This window comes from Pristis pectinata, chromosome 41 (assembly GCF_009764475.1).
Source record: "Pristis pectinata isolate sPriPec2 chromosome 41, sPriPec2.1.pri, whole genome shotgun sequence".
NCBI classification, from domain to species: Eukaryota; Metazoa; Chordata; class Chondrichthyes; order Rhinopristiformes; family Pristidae; genus Pristis; species Pristis pectinata.
Window position 1 is genome coordinate 188,905 of NC_067444.1, and position 14,456 is coordinate 203,360.

Sequence of the window (14,456 nt, forward strand, 5' to 3'; positions counted from 1 at the left end):
GGATCCCTTGTGGGATCATCACCCTCTGGTGGATCCATTGCAATTCTCAGACCATTCTGACTTTGGAATGTGTCACCATTCCTTTGTCAAGACTGGGACTTGATCCTGGAGCTCCCCACTGATGTCTTTGTGTTTTATCTTCACCAGGTCTTGTATCTCCCTGCCACCTTCTCGAGGGACAGTTAGGGAGGGACAGTCAATAATGGGCTTACTAGTGGGAGTTATATCTGGAAAATGTATAAATAGAGTATTTCCAACCCCTCCATCACCCATGCCACTTGGAATGCCTGTTATTATGAATGTGTCCTCTACTGAGTAGCTTCATTGCAACTGCTGAGACTTAAGTTGTCTTCCTGTATGTTCTGAGATTCTGCCCCTAAATCCATATATTGCTCTCTCACCCTTCCACACCCTTCTTCTGTTCTTGTTGCCATGGGCCAGTTTACTCTGTTTTCTTCCTGTACCATTCTGTCCATTGCTGACACCTTTGGGAATGTGTCTTGGTAAGTTGTTCACTGGATGAAAAAAATGTGTTCACGAGTCCTGCCTGCACGATTCCTGCCAATCCTGTTGCTAAATATGTGGTGAGGGGTTTTATATCAGCAGTTGTTGAGCCAAAGGAAAATATGTAGCATGTAAAATATTCATTCTTGTAATTGTTCAGTCCCTCTGATTAAATCACCAGCAGTTGATAAGATCATGTGGGGATCATTTCTGTTTGCTTGCTGCACCCTTCAGTAAAATGTTTGCCCGTTTTGAGCTAGTGGAGCTGTCACTTGCTGCTGGGCTTGTTTGTAACTAAATTCTGAAGGACACAATTGTGTGAAACAGGTGGATCATGTTCTGAACTTGGCAAATGTTGGAATCTCTTCTGATGGAAGATTTGAAATGCGAACCTTATTCCTTCCTACATAATTTATGCCTGATCTGCTGAGAATTTCCATATTTTGTCCTTTTATTTGGATTTCCATTATTTGCAGCATTGTTATTTTGTCCACCTGTATCATGCCGTTATTTAGTAATGTGATTTGATGTGGACATTGAAGGACAGAAGAAACTAATAACATTGCATCTGGTGCAGAGTGTCTGTGAATCTTCATCCTTGCACAACACTGATTTGGGATTTTCTTCACGTGTTGTTTTACTGTTAATGACAGAATCCAGAGACTTACAGAATGGATGAAGAGGCAGTTCAGTGACTGTTCCTGTGCACAAAACAGCTGGGACATCCCATCACTAAGCAAATATTTTCCTCCACATTCTTCATGTCATTCTTCCTGCTACTCAATTAAATTCACGGTTTCCCTTTTATAGGAAGTCACCGAGCTCACAGAAGGGAAACTCTTTTCCTCAGTCTGGTAATGGAGAAAGGTTCCAGGGCCCGAAGGGTAATGTGGGAATCCTTTGTGAAAATGTAGGATCAGTTACCAAAGTTGAACAAAATACTGAAAGAAATCCAGGAGTTCGGTATGTAAGAACAATGTTATGAAAACAAAATCACGTTGGAACATTGTAGTTTTAATTATATGAGGTCTGTTTTCATGAAATCTCACTGACTTAAACAGGTCCTGATCCACATGAATACATGAACATTGTCCGAGGTTTATCCCAATTACCCACTCAACTGAAAGGTGAGCGATTGAAGTGCAGATTTCAAACCACTTCTCTGATTCAATGTTACACTGCAGCTTGATGGAATTTGGGAATCAAAATTCACCAAAAATCAAGAGCTGATCTGTGGATTCAAGTTGCAATTTACAGAATCTCGTAATGTAGCCTGAAAATATTGCAGTAAATATTTCAACTAATCCAGCTGTTGGTTCCGTTGATCTCTTCACTCCCAGCTCTGACACACTGAAACCCCACAGCTGGCAGGGCCCCATCACAGCAAATCCCTATGTAACCCTGGCTGGGCCCTTGCACATGGTTTTCTTTCCCTTCGCTTGCTTTGTGTCAATGTGACGTCCAGCATTTGTTGCCCCTTGTTAAGCAGTGGTATAAATGCCACTCTGTTACTACGTGTTCTTTGGAGAAGCGGACAGTGCACGAAACATTATTCCAAGCATCTGTTTGTTGCACAGAGGTTCTGGCTTTATATTGCTCCTGCCTGAGCCAATTGTTGTGGATATCTGCACACTTTAAAATTAGGCTTATCAGAAACTGCAAGGAAAGGGTTGGTGGAACATTGGAAAGTTACAAATTCCTCATGGTCAGTGAGTCATCTGCAGCTGTAGGATACAATCTGAAGCTGAAAGTATATTTATGTATCAAATTGTTAACCAAGTTCAGCCTGGTTACATCATTATGGGGTGGCTTCCTCTTCTGCCCTCTTGTCAAGGAACAGTCCTTTCATTCATGAGTCATTGTTTATCCAAAAGAGATTGATGGATTGTAGTTGTTGATATATGTTTTGATGGTGTGTTCAAATGTTGTTTTCTATTTGAAATTGGAATGCATCTCATAAGGAATGAGATTTACTTAATGCATAAAACTGCTGAAAAAATGTTTTAAAACATATAGCAGGGGAGTGTTTGGGGTCGAGAAAAGACCATGTAGTCCAAATAAATTAGACCCCTGAGAAGCGAGGCAAACCACCACCCCTTCCCTTCTTGCTTTAACAGTGTCCATGTAAATGTGTTCTTTCTCCTTGATCACATTTGACATGTACCTTCAAAGTCCAGACTTCTTGAATGACCACAGTTCGGTTAACTTTGGTGGTGGAAGATAGCACCTATTTCCTCTTGTTTCTGGGGTTCAAATATTCCATTTATCTTGGCCACACAAAATTATCAAAGTGACAAACACATCCCTCAAATGAAATTGCCAATAAATAAAACTTTTGCTGATTCCTTTCTGTAACAGCAAGGTCTTGCAATGGTCTGAAGCAACAGCCATCACTAGGCAACAGATGTATACTTTTCCTCTCCCCTTTTGCCATTCAATAGGAACCATTCCTTCAATAATTCCCCACTTCTCTTTCATCTCCAACTCTGAATTGTGGTTTTTATAATATCTTCTCTTCCCACCTTCCTGGTGAAGCATCCATTCACAAGTCAGTGCATTTGCATGCTCAAGATGTGGTGTACAGTGGGAAAACCTCAGATAGGTTGGGCACTTGGCAACATGACCCCTACTGTTACCAGTCACATGGTAATGGTGACTCTGAGCTTCCAGTTGCCAGCCTCTCTGACTTTGATCTCCACACAGTTCCAACAAAGCCAACTGTGAGCTCAAGCAAAGGAACCTCATCTTCTGACAAGGAACCTGACTGGGTTCAACAGTAAATACAACAGAAATAAAAATCTGCAGGAGGATTTCCAGCTTAGTTGTGGCAGGGGGTGGGGTGTGAATGCGGGAGGAATTTTTGGTGTCCCAGCTCAATCCTGCTCCAGATACCATGTCTCGTTCCTTCATAAATACAGCAGTTCTAGATGACCAGCACCTCCAGTCTGTATCAGCTTTTCTCTTCTGATGAAACATTGTTAAACTGTGTAATGTCAACTTAGCTATTTTCCCCTTTTCCACAGATGCTCCCTGACCTGTTGCTTTTTCTTCTCATGGTTCCAGCATTGTTTTCTTCTCTCCTCTACTTCCATTTGCATCTCCTCCAGACAGATCACCTGCAGGCGACAAGGATTCATCACCCTCTGCTCACCTGCACCAGCAGCGTTTATATCATTCTGTCTCCACTGTATCACAGATCATACTTTTACTCTCCCCACTTCTCACTTTTCTGCAACTGAAGATACTGATTTTTCCTTGTAATTATTCTGTAATGTCATGGACCTGCAATGTTGACATGGCTTCTCCCCTCACAGATGCTGCCTGACCTGCTGAATGCGCCCAGAACATCTTTTTTCCACTTCCATGCAGAAAACACCTGTGATTGTCCAATTTCCTCTTGCAGAATGTCCAATGAATAGTTCAACAACTCCTTGCAGATTTAGAGGAGCTTTCAAGATGTGGTCCATGAGAAGAGTGCTAGCTGTAGTTTAAAGGAAGGTGTCTACTATTTGGCAGGCAGGATACTTTAAATTATCGGGGGAACATTCACCTTCACAGCTCAGTTCTGAATTTGATAAGCTGATGTTTTTTGGCTGTTGCTCACCGAAGTCTATATTCTGCAATTAATTGAAGTAATTGTAATCTTGTACACTGAGTGTTGAGTCAGAATTTAGATACGAAGTTAAAACATGTAATGTTGTCGACACTTTTTATGTTCCCATGGAAGATGCTCAACCGAAACACAAGGAGACTCTGCGGGCACAGACTGAAACACTGAGAGTGAACACAATCCTGTTGAGGGAGAAGGTGAAGGTTTTCCAGCTGGTTGATCAATACGCTGAGCTCACGGTCAGTTCTACTGTTCGAGATCGGAGACTTGTGGAACGTGAGCTGCGGGCAAGAGGCCGGGATCATGAGGAGTGGAGACAGAAACATCTCCAGGGAGAGCTGGAAAAACTCCGGACTGATCAATTGTTCCAGAGCAGCTTTTCCTGGAGTAAATCCAAATCTGGGAGCTCGGCAGCAGTGGCCGGAGTCCCGGGGAGTGGGAAAACAACAATGGTGCAAAAGATTGTTTCTGACTGGACCACGGGGAAATATACCAACACTTCCAGTTTGTCTTCAGTTTCAAATTTTGGGACTTAAACTGCATTAACTGTAGAATAAATCTGAGGGAACTGGTTCTGGATCAGTAACCCTACTTTGAGACTAACCTGGCAGAGATCTGGAAGAACCCAGAGGGATTACTGTTTATTTGATGGTTTGGATGAATTCAAGCACAGAATTGATTTTGCTGACAATTGGAGTGACACAGAACCTCAGCATGTGTGCCCAGATCCTGAGTTGTGGTGTGAAGTGTCTGACAATGTGTATGATTTAACCCAGCACAAGCTGCTCCCAGGGTGTTCAGTGCTGGTGGCCACCCACCCCACTGCATTACATTTATTGGAAAAGTCAGAGGTCAGCATCTGGGCAGAAATCCAGAGATTCATTGGTGAGGAAATGAAGGAATATTTCCACAGGTTTTTTGAAGATCAGATGGTGGCAGTAGCTGTTTTCAAACACGTGGAGGAGAACAAGATCCTGTACACAATGAGCTACAGCCCCTCCTACTGCTGGATCCTCAGTCTGCACTGGGCCCATTCTTCACACAAAGACACAGGGACCCGCAATGAGTTTCCAAAGCCATCACCCAACTATATTCCTACTATATTTACAACATCCTGAAAAACCACGGCCATGAGATTGAAATCCCACATGATGTATTACTGAGGGTTGGTCAGATGGCCTTCACCGGAGTGTCCAAGAGGAAAATTGTGTTTACAGATGGAGATTTGATCAAGTACAATTTGCAGCCTTCCCAGATCTTGTCCAGGTTCCTGATGGAACTTTTGGAGAGAGAGGATTGTGCCTGGAGTATGGTGTACACATTCCCACACCACACCATCCAAGAGTTTGTAGCTGCACTCACACAATTCCTGACTCCAGATCCCAGGGGTATTCTAAAACTCCTCACTGAAGCCCACAGCATGACAGATAGGTGATTTGAGGTATTTCTCCATTTTGTTGCTGGTCTCTCCTCCCCAGGGTCAGCTCGGGGGCAGGAGGAGTTTCTGGGTCCATTTCCTCATCAAACAATCTGCCGAGTGATTGACTGGATGAAGGAAGAAGTTAAATGTCTGATCAGGTACACAGGGAGTGAAGCTGGTAAAAGGAGGTTCCTGAACACATTGCACTACCTGTTTGAGTTGTAGAACCATGGACTGGCTCAAGCCGCACTGGGATCTGTGAGAGAACTTTCATTTTGTGAAATATGACTGATCCCAATTGACTATGCAGTCCTGTCTCATGTCATTGGGCTCTGTGATACAATAAAAATGCCTCAAGCTGTGGAACTGCCACATTCAGTGTGAAGGACTCCAGCGACTGGGAACTGAGCTGCATGAGTGCCAGGAGTTGGGGTTACTGTTACTTTGTCTCTTGCTCTAAATTTTAAAATTGTCTTGCTTTTGTTTCTTCTGAATGGAAGATTTTTGGCTAAAATTACCAAAATGCAAATTCAGCACAACTTTGACACAACAAGGTCAGTAATTCCAAGGAATGGAGTAGCTAAACTTGGCTCCTTGTGAGTTGGTTTTTGTCAGATCATTGGATTACAATCATTGATTTAACTAATTAATTGCATTTATTGCCAAGTTGCTCACTGTCAGCAACGTGTCCATTGATGACACTCCTCACTGTTCCGACCACCCAGGCCAACACTGACTGCAGTAGTTGATGAGTCAGAGCATCCCACCCTCCTCCCAAGGAGTAGGGACAAGTGATGGCCACTGGACTGTTGATGGAAGCATTCAGTTACAGAGGACAGGCACAGCTGTGGGCACTCATTTGTCAGTGGCTGAGCTTGTTTTCTCTAAATTCTTAACTTGGAAAGCAGACAGCCCTACAGCCCTTCCTATTCTCCCACCCACCTATCATCCCTTCACATAGCATTTGATGGTAATGGAGTCAGAACCATGCTGATATATTTGGGAGCTAAAAGCTGCCAGTGAATGGTTACAATCTACCAGGTTCTGGGGTTTATCCTGTGAGTACCAATGCAGACCTCCCAAGGAATGTGCCACTGGGGCAGGAAATGTGATAATTCACTGCAATCTGCCCCCAGGCACTGGGTTCCGCTGGGGAGGGAACTTCCAAAATCCATGAACCAGTGGCACCTCAAAGAAATGTAGGGCTGGTGTAATGGGGATAAAGGGAGAGCCATCCCTCAATGAACTCAGCTGCGTCATTGAGAACTTTAAATGGACAGAATAAATGTTCCCCATCCCATTAGCTCTGAGTTCAGGACTTACAGATTTTGGAAAACCTTGAGCATCATTTGAGAATTTAAATCATTCAGTGCTGTACAGATTAAAATGTGGTGTGTGAAATCTTGGTACAAGGAATGGTGGTATTATCATTTTAATCCTGGCACATGTTTCCCATTCCCTTAAAATCCACTTTTGAGACACAGTAAATAAAGGACAGAACATGACGAGCTGGTCACTGTGCTCAAGAAGGATAGTTCTGATCAGTGAATGAGACTATGAAAGATAGACTGACAGCACTTCATTCAGGGAATGTCAATGATTTATGGGATGGGAGCAGAGAGTGAGATCCCTTTTCATTAAGTGAGAAATGTAGTGATTAATTTCCTGAAATATCAGAAGATATCATATCTGATCAGGGATTTGAATCAGTTTGTTTCTCATTCTGAAGGCTTGTGTTTAGACTTGGGAACAACAAATTGGGAGATTCAGGTGTGAAATTGGTGTGTGTGGCTTTGAGGAACCTGGACTGTAAAGCACAGACACTGGAGTAAATAGCAGAATCTGAATGGATTGTGTTTTAGTCACATTCAGTATCAATATGCTGTTGTTTACAAAGGTTTGAGATTTAATCATCTCAATTTCTTTCTTTCCATTATTGCCTGTAATCTTCAGTCTGTGTGTTAATGGTCTCAGAGCTTGTGCTCAGGATCTCGCCTCTGCTCTTGGTACAAACTGGTCATTGATAAACCTGTACCTGGGTTTTAATCAGCTGGGAAATTCAGTGGTGGAACTGATGTCTATCGCTCTTGGGAAGTTCGACTCTTAAAGTAGAGAGACTAATGTAAGTATTAGACTGAAAGTTTGGAGCAGATCTTCTGTTCATTCACCACTTTACCTGTGTCACTGCAGAAAACAGTATGCCCTTATCTTGGGTTTGTCAGGTGGTCACCTCTACCTCAAAGAATTAGAGTGCTTTCCATGCACTTGAAGAACCAGAATGCTTTCCATCCATTTATATATTAAAGGCCTTTATTCAGTTCCTAGATAGACATGGGCCCACGATATGAAACTGCATACACCTGGACCCAAGTGGCAGTCTGACAAAGAAAGCTGCAAAAAAGCTACCACTTGTTGACCAAAGCTACTTTGGTCAAAATGTGGTCAAAGTTCTCTGTGAAATGTTTCTTGCCAAATAGATTAAAAATTTCAGTCGATTGTTTTTTTTATTTTAATTTATCAATATTTGTGCAAATAATGAATACTGATCATTACTCTGGGTGCCAGTAACTCAATCATCCTTTCCTGGTCATCACCTTATGGGATATGTATCTTATTTGTCATGAGGATATCACTTTGGTATTAGCATATGCAGCTTACTGGATCTGGGTTGAAGAAACTGGGAGGAGTTGGAACCAATCTGCTGTTTGCAACTTGGAACAGAATAGAAAAAAATGGGATAATGTCCAGACAGTGTTGTAATAACCACTGGAATCTTTTACTGGGTGTCGGCGTGTCTGTTGCATTGACCTGGATTTCTTTGCACCAGCCTTGGCTGTCACTGAAGCAGGTGCCATCTTCTGCTTGCCCCAGTATTGCCACCTGAAGGGTCCATTGAGACCAGTGGGGCAGCACAGATTTCATCAGATTCCCCCATTCACAGGTTGCTCTCCTGCTAACCCTGTGGCAGGCTAGACCAGTCATGTCGAGTGGACCCAGTAAGATCAATGGACAGAAGTAACTTCTTGGGGAACAGTTAGTGAAACTTACACTTGAAAAAGGTGAATGTTCTGCAGTGAGTGAGTGTTTGACTTTTGAATGGTTTTCTCTTATTTTCAAACGTTTGTGAGTGATGTTTGAATATTTAAATATTTGAGATTCTCAACTGTTTGATTTCAGTGACAGAGACAGTGGTGAGCCTGTGGCAGGGCTTCAGCAGCAAACCCCTTTCTGTTAATGCAGCCGGATGCTGAGGTTCTGAAGCCCACTGTTGCTGAATGACGAGGAGCCTCATTTCAGAGGATGACTTCCCCAAGGATCATGAAGGGCCAATCTCATCAGACACTCAATGAAGTCCAGTTCTGTGGGACATCTGCCCAATCACTAATGTTACTGCGAATAACAAACTCCTGGAGATTTCCCTGATTACCATCATTTCTCTCTCTGATCTGCAGTTTTAGGGTTACCAGTCTCTTGGATGCTTGCACTGGGAAACTTGCCTCTGCTCTCAGTACAATCTCCTTCCTGAAGGAGCTGGACCAGGGAAAAAGCTCCTTCACAGACCGATCTGTCCCTGCTCTGGAAAATCTCATTTGAACCTGCCAGAGTCTGCAATGGATTGCATGTGTATCCATGTAAATATTTTGTATAATAAAATAACAGTGGATCCATGGGCTTTTCTGGTGATATTTGTAAGTTCTGTTGAAATATTAACCCCAGTCCCCTGTTGTTGACATTGTTGTGCAATCTGTATATGTCCTTTTATTCTTCAATCTGTTTCAGGCTGGGTCTGGATCATCAGTTCAGTCCAACTGTGCAGGTTGCTGCAGGAATCCAGACCTGGACTGAGCTTGACAATGTAAACATTGCAATGTATGAATATCTCTGCCATTGGCACGGGAATAATTTTTGGCTGATTTTTCCATTCCCCTTGAATTGATGCATTCCAGCTCTTTGATTTCCATAACAAGAAGCACAGCTCTGTGGCATTGCTTCTGCCGATATCTGGAATTGGGGCTCATGCAGTGGTGACCTGTGTTAATGTGTACAGACAGGAAGGGCCTGGTGTGGGTTCATTCTGGGCTGCCTTCAGAGAATGACACAATATTGTCAAGAATCTGTTCAGCTGGGATGTGCCCCTTGTTCAGTGCTCTCACAGTTTGCCATGAGCCAGAGAATGGACCCCATTTTGAGAGTTTCCTGATGATAACATCCAAATTGGACAAACAGTCAGTGTTGTTTTTTTTTCACCCAGTGAAATCATTGACTAGAAATATTTGATGTGTGCTCTGTCCCATCCATAACAACTCAGGTGTTGTTTGTTTGGGCCTTTTGAACCTGTGTCACCACTCATCACGGTCATGATTACTCTGTACTGTCCCCATAATTATCTTAATATTAGAAGTCTATCAGTCTCTGTGTGGAATGAACTCAATATCTTGGCCTCCACAGCTATTTGGGGCAGAGAATTCCACAGATTTATCATTCTTTACATGGGAAGTTTTTCCTTGGCTCTGGCCCAAATAACCAACTCCTTATTCTGAGACTGACTTCTGAGTCTAGCCTCTGCGGCCAAAAGCATAGCCTACTTGCATTTCACCTTTCAGTCCTGTAAGTCTTATTTCTACAAGATCTCTCATTCAAACTTTTGAGATGACAGGTGCAGTCTCCTTAAACTCCTCATAATGCAAACCCACTATCCCTGGAACGTGTCTGGTGCATCTTTGCTGCATTCCCTCCACTGCTGGAATATCCTTATTTTTAAGGAAGGAGACCAATCTCTCACACAATCCTCCAGGTGTGTTCTCTCAGCCTCTATAAAATTGCAGCAGGCCTTTCTAACTCTGGTACTCAAATCGTCTTAAAATTAATGCCAATATAGCACTTGGCTTCCTTGTGCATAAGTGCTCGTGGGTTGCTCTTGAAATCACATTATCAAGTCATACCATTTTAAAATCGTGCTCTGCTTTTCTGTTTTGTAACAACGTGGCTCACTTCACATTTTAACACATTGTTCCTTTTGCCGTACTTTGCCCCCTTTGCCCATCTCGCTCAAAGCCTCTTTGTTAGTCCCAGTAGCGTAGTGGTTAGCACAACGCTATTACAGCGCCAACGATTGGGTTTTGGTTCCGGTCGCTGTCTGTAAGGAGTTTGTACATTCTCCCATGTCTGCGTGGGTTTGCTCCGGTTTCCTCCCACATTCCAAGGATGTACGGGTAGGTTAATTTGGGTTAAAAAAAAATGGGTGGCGTGGACTCGTTGGGCCGGAAGGGCCTGTTACCACACAGTAAATTAAAAAAAAAGACATCAGCTTAGTCATTAATGTAGATTCTGAATGGCTGGTATCCTAACACCTATCCCTGCAGTACCCGTCAGTCACAAAGTCAAAGTCGAGTGTATTGTCACATGCACAAGTGCAATGAAAATCTAGCTTGGCGCAGCAGCATCACAGGCACAGCATTCACAAGAAAACCACCATCAACATAAATTATACGCAAAATGCTGGAGCAGCTCAGCAGGAGATCCTGCTGAGGGTAGCATCTATGGAGGGAAATAAAGAGTCCACATTTCAAGTCAAGACCCTTCATCAGCCCAGCATTTAGTGTTTTGCTCCAGCTTCTAGCCTTTGCAGAATCCCTTGTGTCAACATAAATTATACACAATTTTTACAAGAAAGAACACAAATTAAAACAAAAAAATATATTTTAGTGCAAATTGATCATCGTGTTGCTAAACTGTAGTGACGAAGTTGTGCCGGTTGGTTCAAGAGTATCCTTTTGCATTCTGTCCAGTGACCAAGGAAAAAAAACTGGTGTCAGGTGGCAGAGCAACGAGTGACCACCCTTTCTGGGAAAGTGGTAACATTGGAACTGCAAAATGTCACTTTTACTGAATCAACTGTCAGTCCACGAACAGGCCCAAACCCAGCAAACCTCCCCAGCCTGTAAGCTCATTCAAGCGTGCCAGGAAAATTGGGAATGGCTGATGGATCAGGATCCAGATCCAGTCAGAGTGAGTGCCAAGGGTTGGGATCCCAATAGCCCGGATGGCAATATATGGTATCATCCCGATGCTCAGTGTGGTGATGGTCTCGAGGGTCTCCTACCAAGGTATGAGCAGGGCACCATGGATGAGAACCTGACCGTACAGGATTGTCCGATGACGATCCACAGGACTGAGACTGTGACCAGGCGGTGAATGCATGACACAGGAAGAGAGACTGACCAGGGTGGTGGACAACTCAGGAAAAAGGGGCAATGTGGGATAAATTTAAACAATAGACTCTTGTTGGACAGTGGATGGGTGGTTAATCCACAGAAGGTACAGGGGCCAAGTCAGATGGTCCAGGTCCTGGGTATCTGGTGGGTCTCAGGGCATCAAGTGATCCCGGAGAAAGTACAAAACAATAGTTGAAAGAGCTACCCCCACCAATAAGCAATAAACACCAACGTATGTGGGACCCGTTGGGCGACTGGAGGAGAAACACACGCCACTTAACTGTCCTGCTCCGATCTCTATACACAATAACTCAAGAGAAGGCAGCTTCTGAATGGGGCCAGAGCAGCAACAAGGCGTCTGAGGCTGCCAAGGGGAGCAGTGGCTCATTGACGCGGGCTGCCGTTTGAGGTACAGGTATCCGTGCATCAGAACACCACTGTGGAACCTGTGGCAGAAACAGAATGGAGTGAACACTCCCCTGGGGTTCTGGTCCCGTCCCCTGCCCGAGGCAGCTGAATGATACACGCACTTTGAAAGACGACTGCTGGTCTGCTGTTGGGCGTTAGTGGAGACAGAATCCTCCACAGAGGGGAGCCGGGTCACTTTCAGACACGACCTCCTCATTCTAATATGGATGCTTCCGGGTGACTCTGCTAACAGGGCGGGGAGGGCACAGCCAGCCTCTGCTGTGAAGTGGAGGTGCTACATTGGAGAACGAGCAAGGAAGGGTCCGGAGGGCGTCAGTACGTTGCACAGAAGTGTAGCCCAGGCACCGATGGACGGGGGTGCGGAGACCCTCGACACTCCCATCCTGGTGCCTCCCTCCATCGTAACGCGGACGTGCCACACAAAGCAGACCGATGCCGCACCTGGTTTATGGATGGCTCCAGCCACCGGAGAGCCTCTGTTCAGGGGTGGAGAACTGCTGCTCTGAACCCAGTCACAGGGACAGTTCTGCAGCAGCAGGGTATTGGGATTGGTTTATTATTGTCACTTGTACCGAGGTACAGTGGAAAACTGGTCTTGCATCCCGTCCGAACAGGTCAATTCATTACACAGTGCAGGTACATTGGGTTAGTACAGAGTGCATTGAGGTTGTGCAGGTAAAAACAATAACAGTACAGAGTAAAATGTCACAGCTACAGAAGAAAGTGCAGTGCAATAAGGTGCAAGGTCACAACAAGGTAGATCGTGAGGTCAGAGTCCATCTCATTGTATAAGGGAACCATTCTATAGTCTTACCACAGTGGGGTAGAAGTTGTCCTTAAGTCTGGTGGTACGTGCCCTCAGGCTCCTTTATCTTCTACCTGATGGAAGAGGAGAGAAGAGAGAATGTCCCGGGTGGGTGGGGTCTTTGAATATGCTGGCTGCTTCACCAAGACAACGAGAGGTAAAGACAGAGTCCAAGGAGGGGAGGCTGGTGTCCGTGATGCGCTGGCCTGTGTCCACAACTCTGCAGTTTCTTGCGGCCCGGGGCAGAACAGTTGCCATCCCAAGCCCTGATACATCCAGATAGGATACTTTCTATGGTGCATCGGTAAAAGTTGGCGAGGATCAAAGGGGACAAACGGGATTTCTTTAGCCTGCTGAGGAAATAGAGGTGTTGGTGAGCTTTCTTGGTCGTGGCATCTACGTGATTTGACCAGGACAGGCTGTAGCTGTTGTTCACTCCCAGGAACTTGAAGTTGTCAGCCCTCTCGAAAACAGCATCGTTGATGTAGTCAGGGAGAGGCGGTTGCAGCAGTTGGCTGAACGGGTGGCGGTCACCCTGTTGCCGCAGCACCAAACCCATCGGCTGCACGTCCAAAGGATCCCGGGCAGTGGAGAATGGGATGGCCACATGGATGGCACAAGGGGAACTGGCAGATCCAGGGAAAGCCTCTGTGGGGGCAGGCACTCTGGGAACAGATTTGGGATCCACCGATCACCTCCCAGCCTCCGGCCCATTCGCCACCCCTGGACACGGCCAACCTCTCCTCTTCCCCCTCAATGCCGATCCCAGAGCTCACACGGAAGGGTCAGAGATCCCTTTGCCCCACAGACGCTGAGCTCTCCCAGCAGTTTGGGTTTGAACCCGTTGATGATGTTGCGCATGTAGTCAGGTCACCACATCGTCCTGCACACTTTAAACAATGCTCAGCCTGTTTGATTTTTCTTCATGTGACAAACCCATGGCTGCAGTCAGCAGTGTGGTGACCCTTCACTGCCAGCTCTCTGCAGCAAGTGCTGCATCACTGATGCTACACCAGCAGACCTTGATGTTCCACAATATTCCAGCTGCAGTCTCAACAAAGCTCCAAATAACAGGTGCGGGGTTATTTTCACCCTTATACCCAGTAACTCCTGCAGTAAATACAACTTCCATGTGGCCTCCCTCACTGCCCACTGCACCTCAGTCCCTCACCATTTAAACACACTCAGCATTTCTGTCCCTTCCACAGAAGTGGGGACCTCACATTTCCCACACTAAACTCCAGCTGACCTATTGTTCCCACTCACCCACCTTGCCTCATCACCCTGAACCCTTTGAACATGATCATCCGCGCTCCACCCTCCCTGGGTTGTGTCAGGTCCGCTCGGGTTCATTGCCGGGTACACAAGTACAGGGAGGGACAGGTCCAATGGAAACCCTGCAGCAGCATCAGACAGCTCAACTCACCGGCTCCGGCCGCAGGAAGCCGCTTCACCCGTCGGTGTGGAAACCGG

The 14,456-nt window shown here is 45.2% G+C and overlaps 1 long non-coding RNA gene across 1 annotated transcript; it reads left to right on the forward strand.

The window, feature by feature from the left end:
* Positions 1 to 4,870: 4,870 nt before the first annotated feature.
* On the forward strand, positions 4,871 to 9,128 carry LOC127566463 (uncharacterized). Its single transcript, XR_007955735.1, has 3 exons — positions 4,871 to 6,088; positions 7,488 to 7,656; positions 8,712 to 9,128. It is a non-coding gene; the product is annotated as an uncharacterized LOC127566463 (long non-coding RNA).
* The last annotated feature ends 5,328 nt before the right edge of the window (positions 9,129 to 14,456 follow it).